Raw genomic sequence first — 25059 nt, 5'->3', positions numbered from 1 at the left:
CAAAGGGGATCGCCTTAATTAGCTGTTCGCGACGAGAGGGTGCGCCGCGAACTTTCGCTGCACGCAATTCGTGCCCAGAACAGCAGCGGCGGCGCTTATTGCTTGGGAAAACGAGTGTGCGTTTGGCCCTCGCTGCAATGCCCCGAAATCGCAGAGAATATAGAGACCAAAAACAATCGCCACTATGTTAGCTGGGCAAATCAAAGGCTAATGGCTCTAGAAACGGAGATAACACGCCCTCTAACGGGACGAGGTCACCTCTGACGCGAATAGATGAAGCAAAATAGAAAGCTAGTTTGATTAAACAGATGCACTGCACACGTCCAGTGCAAAGAGAGGAAGAAAAACAATGGAAATGTTCGTGGAATAAGAGCAAGAAAGCTTAGAAATACGGAAGGTCAAAACGAGCAAAAGAACGAAAAGAAGTACGAAGAACAGCGAGGACGAACGAAGTGACGGAAGACGAAAGTGCGGAAATTCAAGCGTATAGCCACCATGATTGTGCGTGGAAAGATCGGTCGGATGGGGCCATAGTTCTCGATCAGCACGAAGAGACGTGTGCCACCGTTAACGCTGGGTAGCCAGTGCCATCGTCTTGCTGGCCGATCCAACCTTTCCCGAAATCGCTCTATTCACTTCAGGGAAGGTAGAGGAGCACGAATGAGTGCATCGTCTCTCGCTCAGCGGTGTCTTATCACGCTTGCCAAACCTCTTGCGTGGGACACGCGCCCCAAGCGTGGCAACTGCTGGAGACACCTGTGCTCAATTGAGGCAGCTCCATCTCCAACGCCTCCTTCATCGCTTTCGCCCTTCTCCCTTTTGTGGGCACCCTCTCATCAGTGTGGCACGGATGAAAGCGATTCGCTGCGTCATTCTTTATTTACCTGTCTTCTCCTTTATTTATCTTTCTTGGCACCCGAAGAGAAAGCGCACGCAATCTTCCTCGCCTACAGATTCACCCGGTCTAGTGTACCGGTTCCTCTCGCTCATTTCTTCTGAAACGGCGCGATCCCTCGATGCCTTTATCTGGACCTCGATCTGCTCCCAGCCGGCGCCGCGACCTTCCTTCTGCTGCCACACTATCTCGCCTCTCGGCAACCTTTTCTCATACTGGATCCTGCAGCGCAGCCGGGTCCCAGAGCGCTCTTCGCCGTGGATGGGCCCTCTTCGTTTTCTCACCTCCATCTGGCTCGCGCGCACTGCACATTCCGTCGGGAGCCCCGTAGGTCTTCTCTGGCAGACTCCCTTGCCTTCCAAACCTTCGCCTCTAACAGTACTCTGATTTAAACATGTATGGAGAGTGGGCTCTTCTCCCATAGCGGCACAGTACCTCGTTTCTCTTGGTTTGTTCAAATTAAGGGATGCCGTGAGAACGGCGCGCCGTCCGTTGGCGCGACGCAGATTTATGCATGAACGCCAAGCAGCGCTCCCAAAGCTCGTCGTCCCTACATACATTTTATGCCAGTTACATTTTTCTTTTCCGCGTTCCTTAAGTGTCTGTAAACAATTTACTACATTTATTCTGTTTCGGACCGCATTGCAGATGCTGAACTGGGAATGCTAGGAAGCACGTCGCCTTGCAAAAACACCGCGATGAAAAAAAAGAAAAAAAAAAGGAAGCTAAGAACGATGCTCGGTGCTCAGGCATTGACATTTTCGTTTCACCTCTAGTCTGAGTAGACAAATCGGAGTTATATAAAAGATTGTTATTGTGGCCCCTGAAGATCGTATTGTGAAACAGGCTTAAGTTGTACAGGTCAGGACCAGGTATAGCAGGCGTTAAAACCTTTACGACCTGCCTGTGCAGCGTAATCATGTCTAGCGCTAGTAAACTGAATGCTGTGTGAATACAGATCATTGAGTAATGATGGTGCTGTTTTCATAAACTGCAAGTTTACAATAACCTAGCAATAGTGCATGTCCAGGTATGTTGAATAACCAGAGAAAGAGGGCGAAATAGCTATGGACGTTACGAGCAAGGCGGTAGAATTGAATTGTTAAAAAACACACACACACGCACGCGCACAGGCACACGCACGCGCACACGCACGCACACACACGCACGCACACACACGCACACACACACACAAGCGCGCAACCGCACGCACACGCACGCACACACGCACGCACACACACGCACGTACACACACGCGCACACACACATACGCACGCACCCCCCCCACCCCACCCCCCCTCCCCACACACACACATTGTTTTCCGGTGCTCTCCTCTTTCGGTCTCCTTTTCTCAGGACTATTCTGGATTTGACGAATTTTTCGGGTTGTTGTTCATTTCGTATGATAATGCGAGGAATCCTTCCAAGGCGGCTGCTCAGGAATTCTTAATCGCTTAAGAAACAAACACAGAAAACAGCTCTTATCTTTCAGCCTCGCCGCTGCTAATGTTAGGAACAACTGGACATGTTTTATATGCGAAAATAGATCGCCACGCCCATACCACTCTCTGTCATCGACAGTCACTTTGCTAATATGATTTCGCTGCCGAACATTAGCATAAATTTTCGCGTCATCTGTCGAATGGGGTCCCTACTCGTATATTGCCACGTCGGACATAACAAAGGTGATTAGGGAAAGTGACTTGGAAACACGCGTTATCGCAAAGTGATTGCCCGTCATTAGCAGCTCACATCTATCTTGCTCATTAGGGTAAGATGACTTTCTTTAATTCTACTAACGCTCGCTAATTGCAGGGAAGTCGATAAGAACCACGTATACATACTCAATGGCAGATAAGCACGGCAAAAGAAAAACTGCTCGCACTTGTCACAGGTCATACGCTCACTTGAATAGCACATTATGCCAGTTCTGAATAAGTCGCACTTAATTTGAAGTCAGTTGTATGTATATAGAATTTTTCATTCTAAGCAAGTGCGAAAGCTTTTGTCTATTTCTTAAACTACTCTGTTGTGTAGTGTTCTTGGGGCCTGTCTGAACGACTCTGATTGGAACGCTTTTCCTGTGTGTGTGCGTTGCTCCCCCTTCTTTTATTTTATCACCCCACCTATCCTCTTTCCGAGTCACCCCTGTGTAGTGCAGCAAAACGGCTACTCGTACCTTCTCTTTTCATCTCTCTCTCTCTCTTGAGGCGTATGACTTCACGTTTGCTATAGCCGGCTCCTTTGTACCCTTATTTCCCATGCTATCACAGTTCATAAATATAAAATAAAAGTTGAGGCCGTCAGCAAGTCATTAACTAATGACACCTGTCATAGCGGAGAATAATGTCGAAGAACAAGTTTTCCTGGTCAACGTGCGCATTCGCAGTAGCCAACCAAACGGTTTTTTTTGTTTTTTTCGTAGTCGGTAAAAATAGCAACATAGGTGCTGATGCTGGGCTTACGGTTGCCTTATATCACAATGAAAGGTAAAGAATAATAAACGTCTCCAGCTAGTTTTGACATGCCTAGAACATTAGTAGGGTTGCAACCTTATTAGAAAATGGTTCAAATAGAATTTATACCAAAAACCACTTAAGAATTAACTTTCAATACTGTAAAGAAACATTGCAAAACTGAAGCTTCTGATCAGCCCGGCTCTGATGTGGAGCCACTCAAGATATTACAAGCACTGTCCTGCAGGATTGTTGAACCCAGGCCATGCATTTCTTCAGTGTATGAATGGAAGAACTTTATTGTGCAAATACTACCAAACTTTTTAATAAAGTTTCCATGTTGTGGCAACTTTTATTTGAGGCAACCCATAAGGTTGCAACAGTTTATGAAGGTAACAGTAATTCAAGCTCGACAAGGTGATGCTCCCAATAAAAATATTTACACAAATAAATATATTATCGATAATAAACCAGTGAATTTTGATTCACTGTAAAGAATATACATTGCGTGAAGAGATTTACGAGCGTCAACCTTGGCATTGAAGACATGACTGTGTTAGGTGCAGTTAGTGCCATACATGAAATGCGAGAAAGACATTTCGCTGAAGGGCACTTCCTCGTTCTTTTACAAATATCTAAAATGAACACATTGGCTCTTTCCCAGGACTGATGGACGTCGCAAACTTCGAACGGTCCAATCATTGAGAATAATAAGAGAGGTCAGTGAACAATACGTTTTGTTTTTCAAGGCTCCTCTAAATCGAGTTCACTCGTAAATTATGCAGTCTGCTCGGGAAAGCCGGCATCTACTTCAATCGGGCAACGACAGTTTGACCTTGCAAACGTGTTTTGTATCGAGTCATGCAGGACGATGACACTAACAGCCCATTGATCGTCATTGCTTTTGGAGACGAATAGCGCTTCAACTGGTACGGCTTTTGTCCGTATAAAGAGAAGGGTTTTATCATGTGAACTGAATCTCTTATCTTCTTTATGGTATAGATCATTAAAACAAACCCTGCTGTATGCCACCCACCCAAGCTCTTCGTATTGTAAGTAAGTGCCTAAACGCTATGTTTTATGAGGAGTATATAACGTATATGCAATGAGCTACAGAAACAAGGAAGTTGCGATGCTCGCGTCACGCACAAACAAGCAAGTGCAACGCGTTTATGTGTTAGTGTTATCAATCTTCGAAAAGTTTTCTAAATGAAACTTGCGTCATTTTAATGAATTAAAGTTGGTGACGTGCTCATTTTTTATACCCGACTATGTTCTTCGCAGTTTATTCCCTGGTTCAATACACGTCCCTGCCACTATGCATAATTTTATATCTACATTTTGGCTGCCCTCGTTTCACAGTACCATTTACGTCAGTGGACAAAGAAAAAGACGAAGTGTCGTTATGGCAGAACGGCGAGTGCTTGAGTTCCACGCTTTTTCGTGAATAATTTGCATTTCACCAGTCAAGTACGGTTTCCTGCTGGTTTGCGATAGAGGTGGAGCCCCCCGCGCGACCATCGGACACCAGAGTGTCCGCGGGTGTTGCTTCCAGGAAGCGCAACAGCGCCGAGAGCGACACCGACAGCGATGACACCGTGCACTACTATGTCAGCAGTGAGGAATCTGGCGACGACACCTTCGAGCTGGTGAGGAGCCGCAAGGCAAAGAGACGATTCCTGAGCACGTCAGCCAATTCGAGCGTGTCCACTATGGGATCTTCGCGGAATACCGAGGTATTAACCATCCTCTTCGCGCCAGTTCTCGCCTGTGACAACATGACATGTCTGAACCGGCAAGCCGTGTCTGCACAGCTAGAGGCACTGGTGCCAAATGAAATAAAGGAGTGAACAGCCGCAAGAACATCCTAGCGATTGACGTCAATCACGTGACTGCGCTAGACACATTGCGCGAAGTCACGGAACTTAATGGAATGGAAGTCCGCTCTCATATACCGTTGGGCAAAGAAATGAGCACTGGGGTAATTTATGATGTTGACGAAGCCATTATCAACGCCGACCTACCAGTCCTGATCAAGCCTGCGTCTGAAGACACCATTATAGCAAGTGTATGTCGTATCGGGACGTCACGATGCGTAAGGATTATATTTAATGGCGAATCACTCCCATCACACGTAAAAGTGGGCCACTTCCGACATGCAGTTCGCCCTTTTGTACCAAGACCGCTTCAGTGCTGGAAGTGCATGAAGTTAGGTCACGTGAGTAGTGTGTGCAGGAACGCTACCGTTTGTTCCCGATGCACTGAGCACCACACCACGGACAAATGCGAGGCCACGATACTCAAATGCTCAAATTGCAACGGGCCACAAGATGCATCTTCGAAGGATTGCCCTGTTATTCGAAGGGAGATAGCAATTCTGAAGAAAAGGGTTAAAGATGACTTGTCACACCGAGAAGCGGTTGCATCTCTTACGCGACGACGGTCCCGTCGCCGGCGGTGCACGAAAGCCTCCAAAGCCTCGTTGCCACACGAACCACGTTCAAAACCACCTCCACCTCTTCCACTCAGGCCAAGCGCTGTCGGGTCTAAGGACAAAGACGTTTCTGCTAGCAATGGAGCTGGCGCTTCGTTTCTACCACCCAGACCAAGCGCAGCCGTGTGTTTGGATGATGACTCTTCTACCAGCAATGCAGCTGACGCTTGGCCTGAACTCCCAAAGCTGCATGCACCTGATCAGCGACATCAGACTTCGACAGAAAGGGACACTTCATCGGTACCTCATGAACTGACGGACGAAGAAAGACAAGTTGTCGGCATGGTCAACACCCTAGTGAGTGCTATTCGTGTGCTGCTGAGCAAGATGCTGACACCGATAGCTCGAAGCGTGTCGCAACTGCTGGACACCATCACTCCAGTTCTCGCAAGCCTTGAGAAGTCTGTTGCTTGAGAACACTAGCAACGCCACCATGGCTTCACCGTCAACGAGATTTTGGTTGCATGGGACCGCGCATACAAGTTGCATAAAGCAACGAATGCGCTGCTCTAGTCTCAGCAACGGGATTGACACACCGCCTGTGATGTCAAGCGTAGAACTTCCGTTACGTCGACGCCAACAGTGACTTTTCTCTCCTCCTCTCTAACTTTCCTTCCCCCCTTCCCCCTTCCCCAGTGCAGGGTAGCCTACCGGGCTCGGCCCTGGTTAACCTCCCTGCCTTTCATCCTTATTCTCTCTCTCTCTCTTTACGTCAGTGTTGGTTTACTAGGGCTGTGCGAATTATCTTTTTGAAACCTAATTGAATACTAATCGCATAATGACACAAGCAAGTTGAACGACTCGAAAACATTCGAATAACTTTCAACCACTGAACAGCCACTTTTACATTTCATATAAAAGTATGTTCCCATCCTAGCATTCGTAGTGTTGGCAGTGAAACTGAAAATGGAGCACGAAGAAGCAGGTGGCTCACACACACATGGCTCTTCAGAGCGTTGGCTGTTTTGCCGCTGAATTCTGGCTGTCCAGTGCAGAAGGTAAGCGTCCATGTTTGTTTTAGGCATATGGATTATGTGTGCAGGCATGAAACTTATACGTTTTGCACCACCTTGGTTGACATTTTAAAACATTCGTAAATTACGTTGTTTGGCGGAGTTCGTGAGTTAAACTAAAAAACCTTACTGAAAGGCTATCATGACTCGCCACGATGGCCCAGCGGGTATGCCGCTCGGCTGCTCACCCGAAGTTCGCGGGATCGAATCCCGGCCGCGGCAGCCGCCTTTCGATGGAGGCGAAAATGCTAGATCCGCGTACTTAGATATAGGTGCACGTTAAAGAACACCAGATGAACAAAATTTCCGGAGCCTTCCACTACGGCGTCCCTCATAATCATATCGTGGTTTTGGGACGCACAATCCCAATAATTATTGTTAAGGCTACCACGAGTACCACCGTCTTCTTGCTTGTAGAAACTCGATACAAAAAAATCTTTCTTTGTTTGTGATTTGTGTTTTAAGCTGGAGCAATTGCCGTATTAGGAAAGCGTTTCTAGCGGTGTACATGCCAATATCGAAAGCAGCGCAAACAATAACTAAGAAAATGAAAATGGCAGAGCGCGGCAAAATAGCTGCGCAACGCTACGGTGTGCCGAGTTCATCAGCACATGCCGCCACACAGAGCCGGCCGCTCCGCTTGTGTGCGATGCCCTTCCCTCTTCGTGGCCATGGCGATTCCCACTATTAATCCCTTGGTGCATCGCAGACACGTCGTTGCGGCGGCTGCACAAAGAGCCTGATGGGAACGACACTTCGGGGACGCATCTCGCCATCAGCCCAAAGCTCAGGCGACGCTGTTTGGCGGCTCTGCTGTTCGCCGAACCTTGTTCGCGACGAACCGAAGAATTGGCCGTACGGTGCTCTTATACTCGGCTGCGGAGAGTAGTCGATGCCTCGGAGACGGGATTGAGACAAAGCGCATTAGAAGCGTTGTCAATGGGCGAAGTCGCCGGGCAGACTATTTTGGGAAGCAGACTTAATTGAATAAGCCAAATTAATAGCGCACTTTCTCACAGTTATTGGAAGGTTGCGTACGTAAAAAAATGGACTAGCCATTGTATCAGTGCGTGTGTATGTTACCGAATACACGATTTGATATCCGCTTAGAGACATTCTCTGTTTGATCTGCGAACGATGAACGCCTGGGCGGATGTGTCATTCGCCGAGCAAACTACGGCCAAGGCGGCCACCTAATGTTCACAAAAGCTAGAATTGGCAGCAAGCAACATCTAAACACTGCATGGCTATTGAATCATAGAATAAAATCTGAAGAAATAACAGAGCAATAAAATTTACCTGGTGTTATCGAAAGGAAAGTTAAGGAAACAAGATAATCACATGAAAAACACGCGTTCTTTTCGACGTTCTCACGTAATTTCGGTGCAATAAGGTCTCCCTTAACGCTGCATCTTTATGTAGAGACGCTAAGGATAGTCCGTGTATCTAATAATAAGACATATTTGTGAAACTTGTCTTTATGAAAAACATGTGAGCCCTGTAAGATTTTCCGCAATCTGCAAATACGTTCGAGAATGCAGACAGCATCCCGTTCTCCAGCATTTTTAAGAACCCGAGCAAAAATTTGGATGTAGTGAGTGGAACAACTGGCCTAGGAAGCAAGCAGACGAGGTGTCAGCACAAATGTCTAAGAACAGTATTGGTGGGTGTAACAGAATTGAACACTGTATATTAAGTGTACTGCGGGCAGAAAGGTGCAGAAAAACTATCACAGGCAGGAGCGTGCTAGCGAGTCGCATTTTGTCCTTGCGCGCTTACAAATGACGTTAGCCATTAAACAACTAGTAGGCTTTATTGTTCGCTTAAGTAACGCTCACACATCGCAAGTTTCTTAACATAATCACGCATGACCAGGATTTGGGGACATATGCACGTACCGCCATCTCTCGTCGCTGACTGCGATGGCCTGCCGTAACGGAATGGGAAATAGGTGAAAAAAATTCTATCTGACGAAAAACGTTAGTTGTCAAAAACGACTCCCGGTTCTACACAATAGAGACTTATTTGAACATTCTGTTAAAATTATGGTGTCGTACCACAAACCGCGTGGCTTTCCGGAGTGTTTAAATATTACAGTAGGGCCCCATGTGCTTCCAATGGGCGGTGTTCAGTTGTCCTGGGAAGCCACACGCTTTGTAGTGCAATAATGCAATTTTACCAAAATGTTCCAGTAGGTCTCTGCTGTATAGAACCCCGAGTCGTTTTTTATAGCTCGCTTTTTTTCAAGAGATGTGATTTTTTTCGCCCACTTCCAATTCAGTTATGGCAGGACGCCGTTGTTACTGCCAAGAGATGGCGCCACGCACAAATGTCCCCAAATCTTGAGAACGACGAAACCACTATTTTTTTTCATTATTGTATTAGTGCTTGCAACAAGACATAGATTTGACATTACAATGTTTTCTTCAGAGACAAGACATTTCTGGGCTGCATTCCCATTTGCGTCCGCTGTGAGAGCACAAATAAGGGTGCGCGTAGTCCTTATTTCTTGTCTGCAAGCTGCAGCTCGAAACTAACAATGAACGACAGCTGGTGAAAATGAAGACCCAGTGTTTCAACTAGGCCGTGGCACTGTCTCGCAAAATTCATTTCCCAGCGGAAATCATTACAGAGCTTAGCTCGTTTTGCATCGTGCATCTTCGAGTGATTTCAGAGATGGCGCTCACATAATTGGGTGGAAAAACGCACGATGGTGGCACTCGGGAAAGCACACGCGCACAGAAACACTGAGGTAGCTTTTGTCTTCTTTTTTTTTTTTGTAACGCACTGGCTGCGCTGGCTTTGAAGTTTATCCGTACGTTTTATTTTCCCTCAAAATTTTTCGTTGAATCAACTCTGAGTTAACGATGGCAAATCTTTCATGCTTTCACATCACGGGATGATGCTTCCGGGTTCAGTATTATTATTAGCTGTAGTAGGGATTGTATAAAAAAGCCGCCAATCGAGAAAAATCAGCAGGCTAACAGCCATATTCTAAAGGGTGCATCACGTTTACCGGCTTGAAGACGGTGAGAAAAATGGGAAGCCAAGAGGAAGGAAATTGGAAAAAAAAATAAGATGCGGACACACCACGTGTGATGTGATCTGAATCACAACAAGAACAGATGAGGTCACACACACACAGGATGAGTACTGCAGACGGGATCATAGTCTCGTGTTTAAAGACAATTCAATTACAGCTTGGTGGGCCTCATGTTGAGTATGTAGATGCACGACCTTTCCAAACAAAAAAATTTAGGAGCAAGTAGCTCCTAAACCTCACCTAGTACTGGCTTCAGCGGTAGCTTCCCCGGACGAATGCTCACGATCCCAGTCTTTTCTCGGGGTATATTAATTCTTAGTTTAATTAATTTAACTAATTAATTAGTTTAACAGTAATCATCTCCTCTGCATCTGGTTAAAAGGAGCACTCTTGGCGCAATTCGACATCGCAAAATTCGCGGTCGTTAAGAAGATCATATGTATATACCTCGCCTCTATATTTTCTGAAAAAGAGTCTACATTGTTCGACACGTGGGCTCACGTGCGCATATTCAAGACACAAATGCTTTTAAAACGTCGTGCTGTCTTTGTTTCCGCCGCGGGGTTATTTCACGACAGTCCCGTGCTCCCCTGTTGTTTACGAATCACCGAGGACGCTTTATTTGGAGCCCTGTGTTCGGAGAAGCTATGTAGTAAAGCGAGTGCAACGGCGCCTTGTGCAAGGCGTCCAACTTTCGCCCAGAGAAGCACCAGGGTTTGAAAATAGGATCTACAGATGCTCGCGACGTGCCCGCGAATGCGCACGGCGACTCCACCGAGTCGCAGCGAGGGAAAGCCTAGTGCAGCTTCATCTCTCCTTCGACGTTCCGACTGTAGGCGAACAAGTGTCGTCCTGTCAAGCAGAACAGTACGCAATTTAGCCTCGGAAACCATGGGCCACCTTTACTGTGTTGAGCTTATTTTTCTTTTAATTTTACTTCTCTCGCCCACTGAACGGTAAACTGTTCGCCCGTTGTTTTTCTTGAGCGGCAGCTGATGCTAGACAAAGAATGGCGAGGCAGAAATAAAATGGTGGAGAGAAATGGAAAGAAGGAAGTCAGGGCGGAAGGAGGGGTGCTGTTCTGTTCTGTTGCCGGAGATCGATAATTTGTCGTCCTAATGACTCGGGACTCGGGTTTGTTTCCTTTCTTGGTGCCCACTGTCGCCCTGAAATAGAGAAAATGGCAGTGGACAATCGAAAAAGGAAACTACTCTGAGATAAGAGCACCCATCGTTATTATGGTGAGCGTTTTCGGAGGCGTTCCCCTCATCCATTCTTTACGCGGCTCTTCTCCCGTTTCTTCGTCCATATCTGCTTCATTATTCTGTGAATAGCTTTTGAAGTTATGTGTTATAACCCGCTTCTCTTTATATCTGCCCCAAACGCGATGTAGAGGCAAAGTCCCGCCAGAACTTACGGAACAGAACTGCCTGTTGCAGTCGCCACGTGTAGCTGCGCCCTTTATCAGCGCGCTTATCAAAAAGAAAGCTCGCGGCTCACCTTCAGGGGTAGGTATTCTAACCATTGTGCTATCTTTATGTGAATTTCGCCCTACCAATGCAGGGGCGCAGCCATAAATCTTTTTCGGAACGGGGCGGGAGGAGGTTCAACCATACTTTATTCATAAATACTGCTGTCTCGATTTCGAGACATAGCAGGAGTGGGCACATATTTTAGTACAATCAACAAAAGAAAGAAACGCTAAAATTATAAAAACAGATGAAGATATGATATGCTCACATAGCTGTACAGCAAAATCTTTCATCAGGTGCGAGTACAGACGTTGATGGGAATACAGAAAAAAGACAACCGCTAAGAAAATGCAAACAGTTTAAAACTAGCTAGATATTCGTAGTTTCTCAACGAACTCATCGTGAGTCAATGCGCGAAGCGAACCATTCAAGTTGTTCCAGGTTTCAACAGTGAATGGAAAAAAAACAAAAATTTAAAACAGTCAATATGTGTCCTGAAAGGAATAATGTTTAGTCTGTGGGTTTGCCTAGTGACACGTGTATTAGTGGGTACAAAAGAGTAGGTGCCTGAATACCGGATGGCGTGTGGGCGATCTTGTGCAGCAAAATTACGCGTTCACGTTTGCGCCTATGCTCCAAAGTCTGTAACGATAAGATGTGAACATTTGATGAAGGTGAGAAGCTGCGATCATAACGACCGAAGATGAATCTGATAGCTTTATTCTGAATTGTTTCTAGCTGCATTATGTCAGACGTGAGGCGAGGAGACCATACCGTTAAAGCGTAATCTAGTAACCGACGAACTAGTGATTTGTAGGCAGTCAGCCTACATTCCAACGTTGCATTTTTTAAAGTTCGCTTTATGCAACCAAGTTTTCGAAGTGCTTTCGCAGAGATTTGATTGATATGAGCATGCCCATATTAGGTTATGCGAAAAAATGACACCCAGACATTTGAAGTCAATGACTTGGGACAAGTAACTACCATTTGCATTGTAAGAGTAATTCAGCGGCTTCTTTTTGTTACCGAAAGTCATGGCGACTGTTTTGGTAAAATTTATTTTCATTTGCCACATATCACTCCATTCATATAACATTGAAAATACCTTGTTCAATTCTTGTTGATCACTAGCATGAGTAACAGTGCGGTAGAGGACGCAGTCATAAGGCACGAAAACGTTATGCAAAATTAAGGAGAGGGGAGATAATTAAACACTTCTGCCGTTTGGCAGAAATGTTCAATTCAGCATCTTCAGAAAGATGTTCTTTGCGCAAAGGCGATGGGAACCGACAAGGCCGAGTTCATAACCTTATGCGAATTCAATACGCTGAGGTTTCGGAAAGTTTCAGGCAAGTGAATTTCACGCTTCAGTGAAAGTATCTGAAAATAGCAAGAGATTTAGGAAGTTGCGGTTTTTATTTCCCTATACTACCTATGAAAAGTAATTTTACACGAGTTTATTGAGAACTAACAGACAATAATGGCAAGGAAAGTATAGGGGTGTTATTTGTAGCGTTTAGGACATAAATGGGAAGAAAATAAAGTGGACGAAAAGATAACTTGCCACCGGCAGGGACCAAACCTGCGACATTCGAATAACGGGTCAGATGTTCTACCACTGAGCTACGGCGGCGGTCATCCTCCCGTTTACTTTATGGGGTATATATGTGCATTGCAACCTAGGAGTGTTAGTCAGCGCCAATCGCAGCCATGGCGGCGATTGTGGAACACTCTTTTTCTGCCTGTTGGCGTCATGTAGCACGTGATCTTTTTACGAGCTGGCAGCTGACCAATGGTTGGCGCTCACTAACACTCCTAGGTTTAAGTGCACATATATACCCCATAAAATGGACGGGAGGATGACCGCCGCCGTACTTCAGTGGTAGAGCATCGGACGCGTTATTCGAATGTCGCAGGTTTGTCCCTGCCGGCAGCAACTTATTTTTTCGTCCACTCTACTTTCTTCACATTTATATCCTAATTGCTACAAATAACACCCCTACACTTTCCTTCGCATTATTGTCTGTTAGTTCTCATTATTATTGTGTCTAGCAAAGAAGAGCGAGCCCTTAAAATTCATCTTCTTTCCTTTTTACACGAGTTGTCGCTGGAGCCAACGTTTCGTCAAGTGGTCTTGTCCTGTCGATAATAATAATAATAATAATAATAATAATAATAATAATAATAATAATAATAATAATAATAATAATAATAATAATAATAATAATAATAATAGAATCTTGGGTTTAACGTCCCAAAACCTCGATATGATTATGAGGGACGCCGTGGTGGAGTGCTCCGGAAATGTTGACCATTTGGTGTTCTTTAACGTGCACCTAAATCTAAGTACACGGGCCTCAAACATTTTCGCCTCCATCGAAAATGCAGCCGCCGCGGCCGGGATTGTCTTGTCGAAACGATGGCTTCCAGCGACACACCGCGTTCAAGGATTTTTCGTATCTTCGTTTCCACCTTCCCCTGAACTTCTGTCTTATTCGTGGCTACCTATGTGCGTCATCATCCTCATCAGCCTGACTACTCCCATTCCAAGGCAAAGGCCATGTTTCTCCAATTGACCCGGTCCTGTGCTTGCAACGGCCACGTTACCCCGCAAACTTACCCTCACCTGCCCACCTAACTTTCTGCCTCTCCCTCGCGCGCTGCCTATGTGCAGTCACGAACAAAAGTTTGTGGACTACTTAGGGCCACAAAGATTTTTTTTTTTTGCAGCCTGAGCATGTTGGTCGAAGTCGAGTGGCCAGCCTAACCGATCACGTTCGAACAATATGAATGTAATGAAGGCATTCTACGCTGTGGAACTGTTTTTGGATTTTCGTTTAATTTTTTTACTGCTAGTTCGCGCCCCGAAGGACCTGAATAAAGTTTTTTCCATTCCCTTTCGTTCTGATACGTTAATTCATAAGGCGTACTTATACATTTAAATATCCCTCTACTGTGCATCAAGAACTGATATCCAACCGCAGCTACTGTTATCCGATCAGATCATCGGCTGATAATATTGTCCTAGCTCACGGAATGCACCTTACGTGGTTTATTGGCTTCTAGCTTGACGCAGGTATATGAGTGATTCAGGAATTAGCAAGTGGTTTAAATACCAATGAATGTTGTACACAAACGAAATATTTTTGCCTGATGTAGCCCTTCAGCCAGCCACTGTTATGCGAATATAATAGTGATTGACATTTTTTCCGCAAAGAAATGCCGCCACTGCTTTCACCGCATCATTTACATTTGATTTCAGGGCTGATTGCTTTACCTGAAGCCAATGTAAGGTCGTCCACCCCACCTTTTGAGACCTGCATAGCTTCAACAGAGCGCATGTAAAGAAGCTGTGTATTCTTGGTGGGAGCAACAAATCCTGGACTGCGGCTTCTTCAAATGAAAGACGCTGGAGGCGGCTATCCCTCCATGCTAACAATAATGAAAATAGTAAAGAACGGCGTTCCCAGGAGGCGGCCCTCCTCTTGCGAAAATCGGCACACAATTCCCAGCCGGCTCAAGGGATTTTAGCAATGGTCTCTCGGCGACTGAGTTGCTTTGTGTCTGCCATCTACGCCACGCTGTATTTATGTCCGTGCGCCCTACGAAAAATTCAGTTGCCTTTGTTCTCGAACGGAGGCCGAATTGGGCGGATCTTCATGAATGCACACAAACACGAAGCTCACCTCTACATTGTCAGAGCGATTCAAAATAAAAAGGAGGGCTCTTCTGTCGGAGTGCCTTATACGGAGCCGTGTCTTCAGATGAAAGCGATACCAGGCCAAAGGAATTTTCTTGATCTATTTATTCCTCCCAGAGTTGCCAAGTCGTAGAAAACTTTCTGTTAGTTTATTCTTTATACAACCAACGGTTTCAATTTCAATGCGCTTCTGATTCTCCGTGAATGCTTAGTGGTGAGGCATTGTTTAAAAATAAGGAATCTGTAGATGTCGTCGCTCAAAAGACTGCTCTCATTTTTTCTATAACAGACAAATATTATAGAGTAGCTTGACTTCTTAGCAGTTATTGTGGTGCTATAAAATACCAAAACACATTTATCTTATTATTAATACCTCTTGCTCACACTCAACCATCTAACTTTTTTTTCTTCTTTAATGAGTCGGGAACAAGTCAGGTGCTGTAGAAGTGGGCTAGCAAACAAGCGCTACCACAAAGTAATGTAGCTACTTGCGAACTACGCATCTAATGCGTGGAGTAAGTAAGATATCGCTCACAGTACGAATGAGGGACTAGAAGCAAAACACTTGCGGCTGTTCCAGTGTACCAGCGCTGACACACGAAAAAGTAATGATGAGTAAATCGAGAAAAAAGAAAGACACGAACGTGCACCAATATTTTCAACCCAGTTAAAAAGCTCTTAACCCTAACAAATCTCAAAGATAGCCGTTCGTGTGAGCTTCTCTTCATTCGCTCCCTTCTTTTTCTGGGCGCAGAGATGCTACAGTACAACCGGCCAAAATCGCATCGCGTTTTTATCCTTAGCGAGTTGGAACGCTGTCTGTGTGTTGTCTGTTTAAGGCTGTGAAACGAAACCACCTATTGGGTTGAAGTGCTTCTTGATTAACACGGACGACACTTGTAGACTTAGAACTGGCTACTTGAAGTCAGGACCATTTTACACAGCCTTGGATCAAAACCTTGACTATTTGAGAAAAACACCGATTTTTATTATTTATTTTTGTTAAAATTTCTACTTCAGACAAATTTCGGAGGGAGAGGGGGCAAGGGCGTGCCCCTAGCCCCCCCTGGCTACGGGCTTGACATACATGCAGCCCACATAATTTCTAGGTGAAAGTTTGAGTCATTCACCCTAAGGTTATAAACGACATAGAAACAGCAGTAATTGTAAACATTTCATTTTTAGTTAACAACGTGACAATTAGCAATAGGGAATACATTTGGACAGGGCATCTATATAGCTCAAGTTGAGCCACTATTGGCGTCTATTAGTTTATGTGTGTCGTTTTTAATTCATGCAATATCCTTTATAAAAAGCATTGAAATACCCCGATAATATTTCGTTTATAGGCCTGCTTTTTCATTTATCATTGGTCTTTTTTTGTTTATATTTTCCATTTTCTGTGTATATATGGCGGAACGCGTCTTGAAAAATGTTTTGCACACCTACATGTAGATGTTACCGATACATTGTCTTGTGTTTTTGTTATATATCCTTCGGCGCTCCTTGAAATGCTGCCTTGGTACATGTAATAGCACTGCTTCATGAATGTATTTTGTTTTTACGTCACTCAGGCTCTTGTTTACCTCATAGTGATTACCTGTAACGGCCTTTAGTTTCGCTTCCATTTTTGTGTACATTCCTTAAGGAAGTAAAACCATACAAATAACATTAAAATACTTCTATATCCAACGTATAAACTAATCAGTACTAAAGGTAAGTGGAGGCATTTTAAGTTAATGATCTCATGCTTAGCAATAATGAAAGAATTTGAGCAGAGCACCGACTAAATCAAAGTCGGTACATTTCCGACGACCCTCTCCCGAAGGCCAAACAATCCAGGGAGCTGTCGACCATAAATCTTGTACAAGACCAAATTACGCAGAAGTCACAAATAAGCAACGATGCCCACAATCTCACATTCCTTACACAACTTTCTCTGGGCTTGTCCGAAAAGAAATAGCCTTTATTTCTTCCTGGCAGTTAACGGTGACGGAAAACTGCAGAATTTATTTGATCACTGTAATTAAGTTAGTAACTAGAAAATCACGTGCTTGTGTTAAATTGAGGGTTTCTTGTACTAATATTGCTAGGGTTCCCTATATACATAGTATGCGTTTTTATTGGTTTATATGTGACCTCACTCATTTGTATATTCACTGCTTTCCATTGCGCTCGTTTACCGTATTTTCCGGTCTACATCTCCCGCCTTTTCCCAAAGTTTTCCGTTCTACACAATGGTGCAACTTACGTGAGCGTAAAAGCACATGGTCATTCACGTGTTCGTTTGGAACTGTGGCACGCCTACGTGTTAATGCCAGTGAGCTACCTACGACGTCCATATAGGTTGTTCAAATGCTGACGACGATCATGAGCTGGTACAGCCGTACGAAGTGGCTGGCGTTTTTCAGAGTGCATCGAAGGCGAGTTCTTGTATACCTTCGGGGCAAGTGCGATAAATGTTTACTTTCTGCGGCTAAGAGCTGGTTGCAGTTATATTCTGCTAGAATTTGCGGCTCGTAACAATTTTGTTCATGAAAATTTTAATTTACAAGTGCATCGTTTCATGATAAATGTAAAAAAAAAAAAACGTGCGTCGTTTTCATCATTACGGCCAACTTAAAGTAGTTGTATGATATACTAACGTGCGATTCATGTACAACATTTTTCTTCAGTATCTGCGAAAAGTGTTATTTATCAACGATGCTACATATAATGTAGAACATATGAAGACTATTGACGGTACCTCAAGAGGTCTTCTTTGAATGTAATTTGACGTCAGCTTCTTTTGTGTTGTATTTCTGTCGCGCATTCAGCAACGTTATGCAAACGTCCAACATCAACTAAACTCTACGCTCACATGAAGTTTTGCACACCAGCTTGTTTCATGCAGCTATATATATATATATATATATATATATATATATATATATATATATATATATATATATATATATATACCAGGGCTCCGGTTTCTTGTGTTCTCCTAGCCACAATGTCGCTCTTGTATCGCAGCATGCCTTGTCGGCCCACCAAAATGTAGGGTACCACATTTACTGACAATTACAAGCACTGTGATTTCGCGAGGCCCCCTGAATAGCTATGATATCTGTTTACGGATTTTTTCATATGATATCTGTTGAAGGATTTATGAATGCGTTTTTATACGCGATAATGTATCTCGCGATTTTTGAGCAAAATTGCGGGGCGACCAGGCCTGCCGTGTTTGCTTGAAGGATGTCAGTGCCCTATCGTATTTAGTAGCATACTACCAGCGTTATTGGGTAATGAGTAATGTTGTTAGTGATAGCGGAATGAGGGTTAATGGCGGCTAAATTACGGTACGTGGTGACTATTATTAACTAATCTTGGCTCTCCGCTGTTGTAAAAACAACATTGAGTAAAGACATCAAACCAAGAATGGTGTGTATCGTAATACGTTTCATAGTTGATATATCATCGCTGAAATCTCTGAAATATATGACTGAAATCACCCAGAGCTGGCTCTGCATGACCACTCGTATCTTAGCTATCACGCAGTCGCCTCTTCTATTGGTTCTTCTTGCCACTTGTATTTGACAAAGAATACGCACGGGTATTACTCCTGAGCGTATCGCGGCTATGTATAAATATCCGGTTGTATCACACAGTTAATTGATACGTTAAAAAAATCTTTCTTAAATATTCGCTTACGCGTGCATTGTTTGAAAGAGAATTTTGCTGCCAATCGTGATGCTAGGTATACCACTTGCGAAGCGTGCATGCAAGTATGACTGAGCACTTACGGAGGAAAATAATTTAGAGTTCTGATCGTACTTATTTCAATACCATAAGAGCTTACGCCACGCTGCGCTTCCTTTCGTGGTTCCGTTTCCCGTTAGTCAGACCTGTAAATGTAGCTCTCCTGCATAAATATAGTTGTTGTGAAGAAGAGCCCTTTCCAGTGAGCAGATGGTGTGTGCGTTAGAAGAGAGTGGTGCTCCTTATGAGAAACAATGATCAACTGAAAGAAAGAAAGAAAGAAAGAAAGAAAGAAAGAAAGAAAGAAAGAAAGAAAGAAAGAAAGAAAGAAAGAAAGAAAGAAAGAAAGAAAGAAAGAAAGAAAGAAAGAAGAAGAAAGAAAGAAAAAGAAAGAAGAAAGAAGAAAGAAAGAAAGAAAGAAAGAAAGAAAGAAAGAAAGAAAGAAAGAAAGAAAGACAAACGGCGATGGCTGTGAAATTAAAGTGACGAACGGTTCCATAATTAATACGATAAAAAGCGTTGTGTTCGTTTCCATTGGACGAATTTTTTCTTATTACCACGAGCAACACATGAAGAAGGAGAATAAAACGCGTATCTGAAAAAGAAAACACGTTCACATGAATTCCACCTTGAGATTGCCAAGTAGTTCCGCAGTCCCTTTTTGAAGCTCTCTAATATATTCGTATGAAGAGTGGGAAGAAGAAATGGCGAAATACCTTTGTATGATATGTTTACGCATTATTCGAAAGAAATGGGGCGCTATTGACTGACCGACCTAAATGGCGACGGAAGACGGGTGTCCTCGCAAAGGACACATGACCACCTAGATCGTGTTTAAAGGCGTTTGAAAGTAACTTCCAAAATTTTAAAAGCAGTATCTCATCACTATCCAAAACTGTTACCTTCACGCTTATCTTTTAGAAACGTACTTTTTCATTGCAATATTGTCAGTGAAGCAATAAATCCGTTTTTTTTTTTCAGCACAACAATGCTTCGGCCTATAACGAAGAAAAACGGTATGTCGGACGCCAATAATACTCGGTCACAGACGGCAGCTTGCATGACGCAGTATTGTTTGCTGACGCAAATAGTGTCGTATGCATTGTGCACGCTGTTGCCTGCTTTACACGAGTATTTTAAAGCATTATGACCGCTTGCTCAACATAAGTGTGTTCGAGCAATACTTGCCTTTATGAAATAAAAGCGAGATAAAAGAAAGTGATGTATAACTGACTTTAAACTTGACAGTGGCAGAACGCAAACCATATCTGTGGCAGCTGCTCTGTTTTTAATAACCTAAGTGATAGATTTAATACTTATTTTGGTAGCGCTTGAACATAATTCTCACATATGCCTTAAAATTTGTGAGGAGAAACCGGGCAGCGAATGTTGCCAATACTTTAATATATGGGGAGTCCCAGCTAATACTTGACAATCTGTTGCTTCTATGTGTATTTAATTATTTGTTTTCTGATTAATCAAGTAAGACAAATTTTTATTACTGGTCGAAAACAACAGGAGATACATACACTGCACGCGTCTAATAACCGCGTATTATACACTTTTTCTTTCTTTTTCAAGCTCGATTAACATTAGATGGGACACCTCGTATTCCCTATTTTGATTTTGTATGCGTAATGCGCGTAACTGAAAGTTAGTTCACCTGCAAGATGCTGGCAGAAACGGTGACAAAGAGTGTTGGTCACCAGTACATATTAGTTCTGTTGTATTGTCTTCGCCATTCGGTGGCAATGACGTGGCCACTCATGATGGATTGCTGTTAGCGTTCCGGTGCTATATAAATTCGCGTCAAGTGACACCGTGTGAAAGGACTGCAGCGCACTTTACGACCCTGGAGGTCTTCAGTGGTTTAACATCCCCGCTTTGCCGAAAATCTACCTGTTGTGCGAGCGAGAGCTACACGACTGTGCATGGCACGGCCACTCACCGATCTGCGGAACGTCGTACTGCCTGGCTCCTCGCGGTGACCTGACCGACTGTTGCGCCTTGGACGATCCCGTGTCGCTGGTGTGCGCTACCTCGCCGGGTGCTTCGAGGTTTCCGGCGTTCGCCTTGGACGAGCCTGTTGGCGATGAGGAGCCCTTGGTGGCTGCCACGGCTGGGCCGGACACTGACGAGGGTCCCGCCCTGGACTCTCGGCGCTCTAGCAGCCCAGGCCTCCTCCACCACAGAGCCTGGCGCATGGCCGACGAAGATGGGCCCATGATACGGGCCGCCTCGCAACCGCTGCACAGCCACAACAGGGCACCCAGGAGCATCAAGCAGAGACGCATGGCGAGAGTATCCGTTCAGCAAACGACAGCTCACTGCCACAGAACACGCGGCGAAAATTCCGGCCGCGACAGGTGGTCTAATGACACGACAGAAGTGGGGTATAGGAATAGGTCAGTCACAAACTACTCGACGCAGAAGAGAGGAACGTCCGTCAAAAATTTCTTTCTGCTTGCTTCTCTGTCGTCGCGGGTCAGATGCAGCAGGCTGTTTACGTGCGATCCTAGTATTTCAGCACCTGTTGTAATGGTGCGATCGTCGAACGGGACGGCCGAGTGGTGAGAGAGGTCGGTGTGCCGGGTACTTGTGAAGAGAAAGAAACAAAAGCAAAAGTCTAGAGAGAAGCGCAACGGCTACTTCTAGGCGGCGCACTCAGCCGCAGCGCTCCGAGGCAGCAGAGGGTAGCCGAACAGCAGTACCGGTGCAACGAGCATGGCGGCGGTGGCGGGGGGTGGGTAGTCCCGCGCTCTTCGAGTTGTAGGAGGGTCGACGGCGGCACACACACTACTCACTGCTGCTGCTCGCGGAGCGACACATGCGGCGTGTGGTCTGTTGCGGCGGCGCGGCTATTTCATTCTGGCTCGCGCCTACACACAGGGCGAGAGAGAGTGATGGCCAGCCCGGGGCGCTCCCTAAGTCTCTGCGCCCCTTTCACCCGCGCGAGCGCGCCTACGGTGGGAGGGCGGTCGGCCTTTGCGCGCCACTCTTCCCGCGAGCGCCACGCATGCGCGTGCCGCACCACTGACCAATCGGTGCCTCCGGCGCCGATGACGTCCGCGAGCAGCGCAGAGCACGCGGACTTACCCCCGCCGCCGGGAGATTCCCTCTTCTCCCTTTCGACCCTCTTCGGTCTCTGCTCGGAAGCGCACCGAGGGAGGCCAAGGGTGTCTGTGCGTTCGTGCTTCTTAGTCCGACCAGGAGGCTCCCCTTTTTGTTCGACGCCCTTGGTTCTTTGCTACGCAGTGTTTTCACGAGCAGTGTTCTCGGTTTGTCACACCGGCCAGTCTTTTCCTCGTTTTCTTTTTTCTTCTCTCAGTCTTTTTTGCTCGTGCAAGGGTCTACACACAGCGTCCTGGGACCCTCGACCGCGCGAGAAGTTGTGCATCCGAGAACGAAGCTTTTACGTTGGACGATTTTCTCGAAAGCATTGACCTTTATGTCTGTCTGACAGTCCCTTCTTTCCCGCGGGCGATACCAGATGTACGTTCTTTCTTTCCTCATATCTACCGGTGAAACGAAAGGCTACATATACAAATCCAAGCAGGCACGTCATTGCTGTTTGCGTTGCTGACGAATGTAAATTCCATGACAGTGAACAGCGTAAAAGCATCTCCGCATAGCACCGCACGGGTGACTGTCGCAGCCATTTACTCTAGCCGGAAGGGCTGTTTCTTTTGTCTCGCTTTTACGTGAATCCCGGGCATGCGTTTGCAGTGGAATACAGATGAGACTTTTAAGCCGGTACGGCACACGCTACTTCCTACGTGCTCCGTCGCCAAACGGCTGTTTTCGCACAAAGTGTCTGAGCTTTACTTTCTTTTCATGTGCGTACTAAGATTTCGTGGTCAGGTGTACAGCCTAGAGAAGGTGCGTTCTAATATCCGCTTTACCAAGGGTACAACGCAATGATCTGGCTCCGGTATATTCGCTTTCTGGAAGCATGGGTGTGTAGCCCACTCTAAAGAAAAAAGAAAAGAGTGTGTCGTCCAGTGATTAATACAATGCCTTCGGTGCGTGAGGGCGCGGGTTCAAACCCAGCCCAACGAAGAAACTTAATTTCATTTTATAATTTACTTATTATCGTCTGTCCGTTTTTATCATTTTGTGACATAAAGATAGACGGACGGGTGGACAGTTTCTTCGCATTTAAGAAGCCGCCAATGAAAACTGTTCCTCGTGTATAATTAGTGATTTTACTTTAACTGGCACACCACGTCACGGGAAAAGAAGAAACGGCCGAGCCGGCCAGACGAAAGGACAGAGTGCTAACTTCGTACTGGTTTTTACTGGCAAATTGCATCAAATATATACCAGTTCAAGTACGACAAACCAACTCGTCCATCCTCCAAAATTTGGTGATTACACCATTTCTGTTATTAGTATTTTCTAAGCAACTTTTTCGAGAAGGCCAACTCTAATATTGCCAAAGTAAATAATAAAGATGTTAAAATCAGATAATGATGTGTTTAGCTGAAAGCCCGAATATGACTGCTCACTGATGTCACTGATGAGTACCAGAATGCAGTACCAGTATGTCACACTTGTGAGGGAGGAAGGCCCGAGGACGTGGCTAGAGAGCTCGAATGCCGCAATTTTTCCGGTATTACGTACAACGTGGGTATATTTGGACAGACAGTGAGGCATTGAGTGAAATGCTCCAGCAAGGCCAATGTTACCGTTGGGATGCCGTGCCAACGATGGGCCTTTGAATTTGAAGTGTATTGCTTTCACTAGCACGACGGTTTTCGGATGAGTGGACGATCTAACATCCGATGACGACACGCGCGCACACACACACTAGCCTACATGCTGATTCTGCGAAATTTCAAGAGAATTTCTAGATATTATCAGCTGGACTGTTTTCAATTATCTTGCGATATTCAATGTAGTAAACGGAAATGCTTTTCTTTTTATAATGTTTCCGCTTACCACATTTCGCAACATTTATTGAATTCGGCAAAATTATCCTGGCATGCGTCAGCATCTGATATGCTATTGACAGGTTAGTAGACCGCGCAATCATCAGCAACCACTCATACTCTAGGGCGCATGGAGTTTCATACAATACCTGGAGCAGAATCTGGCGCTAATGTCTATGCGGGCTCCTTAAGCGGCGCTTCAGCCACCATGGGAATGATGGCAAGTACAGGCTTCGGATCTGCTTCGGATGGACTGATTCGCGGCGCTTGTATGTCGTGTGTAAAACAAAGTGATATGAAGTTATTTCCAAATAAAACTTGTTTTAATCTTTTCTACGTAAAATTTACTGCAAAAGGTATGAGTCACCGCGAGATGGAAGTGAAACCTGGGCATTCAACCACCACCGTATGCATTGCTCTGCAAGTGTGTTCCAGATTTGGCATCACAAAATAATGAATTATTTTTTTACAACACTTGAAACAAACACTCTTGTTTTTCTCTCGAAAGTACGCATTATCTATTTATGGAAATAACAGTATTGTATTGAGTGAGAAGCACTTAACGTATCGTCTGCTGCGATGCCAGGTGCGTCTGTCCAAGTTGTCTGCCCCTAACGCTTCTCTCGTTTCGTTGTGAAGTCAAGTCAGAGGAGCGTGACGGTTCGTCTACTTAGCTTGGCCGTCGTTTTGCAGCCGATTTGAACGAGTTTTGGCAAGACGTGCTTATCAAAAAAACGTGAACTATATGCAATTTACCGCATTGGTGTGGCACGCTACATCTATGCGCAGCGGTGAGTGCACGACGCATTGCCAAAGCTGTGAAATACAACCTGTAAAGCTGGAACGTCGCAGCAAACCAAGAGATCTATCCGTCTTCAGCCTCTTTGAACAACAAAGGCACTGCTTGAGTGCTTTGCAACCCACCCCACTACCCCCGCCTCGCGAAAAACGAAACTGAAACTGCAGAAAAAGATCCGTAGACAGTTCGCCAGCTAATGCTATCCAATCCGAAGCCTGTATTTCCCATCATTCCCATGATGGTTGAACGATGGCAGCGCCAGTTTCCTCTCTAGGTTACTGTATGAAACTCTATGGTAGGGCGCATCACTTTTCGTTAGCTGCTTGAACTTTACATGGCTGTACGTGTCCATGGTTATGTTTGTAATTCATATCAGATGACATGCGCTTTGCTTCCGAATATAAGCCCTTGTTTCTTTGTTTATACGGTGTTTCACGTGCTTGGTAAATAGTGTGTTTTGTGTCGATGACATAACTCAAGCAGCGCCGTGAACGAGTATTCATGAAGTCCCAGAA

At 45.1% G+C, this 25059-nt stretch overlaps 1 long non-coding RNA gene across 1 annotated transcript in view; it reads right to left on the bottom strand.

The window, feature by feature from the left end:
- Nucleotides 1-20786, bottom strand: part of LOC119396943 (uncharacterized) — a 169140-nt gene extending 148354 nt beyond the window's left edge. The window contains exon 1 of the long non-coding RNA XR_007416657.1: nucleotides 20763-20786. This is a non-coding gene — a long non-coding RNA (uncharacterized LOC119396943). The remainder of the gene's footprint in view (nucleotides 1-20762) is intronic.
- Between the last annotated feature and the right edge of the window lie 4273 nt (nucleotides 20787-25059).

The sequence above is a fragment of the Rhipicephalus sanguineus genome, chromosome 6 (genome assembly GCF_013339695.2).
Source record: "Rhipicephalus sanguineus isolate Rsan-2018 chromosome 6, BIME_Rsan_1.4, whole genome shotgun sequence".
Taxonomy (NCBI): domain Eukaryota; kingdom Metazoa; phylum Arthropoda; class Arachnida; order Ixodida; family Ixodidae; genus Rhipicephalus; species Rhipicephalus sanguineus.
Note: the sequence above shows the minus strand (reverse complement) of the source record. Positions and strands in the feature narration are given on the sequence as shown.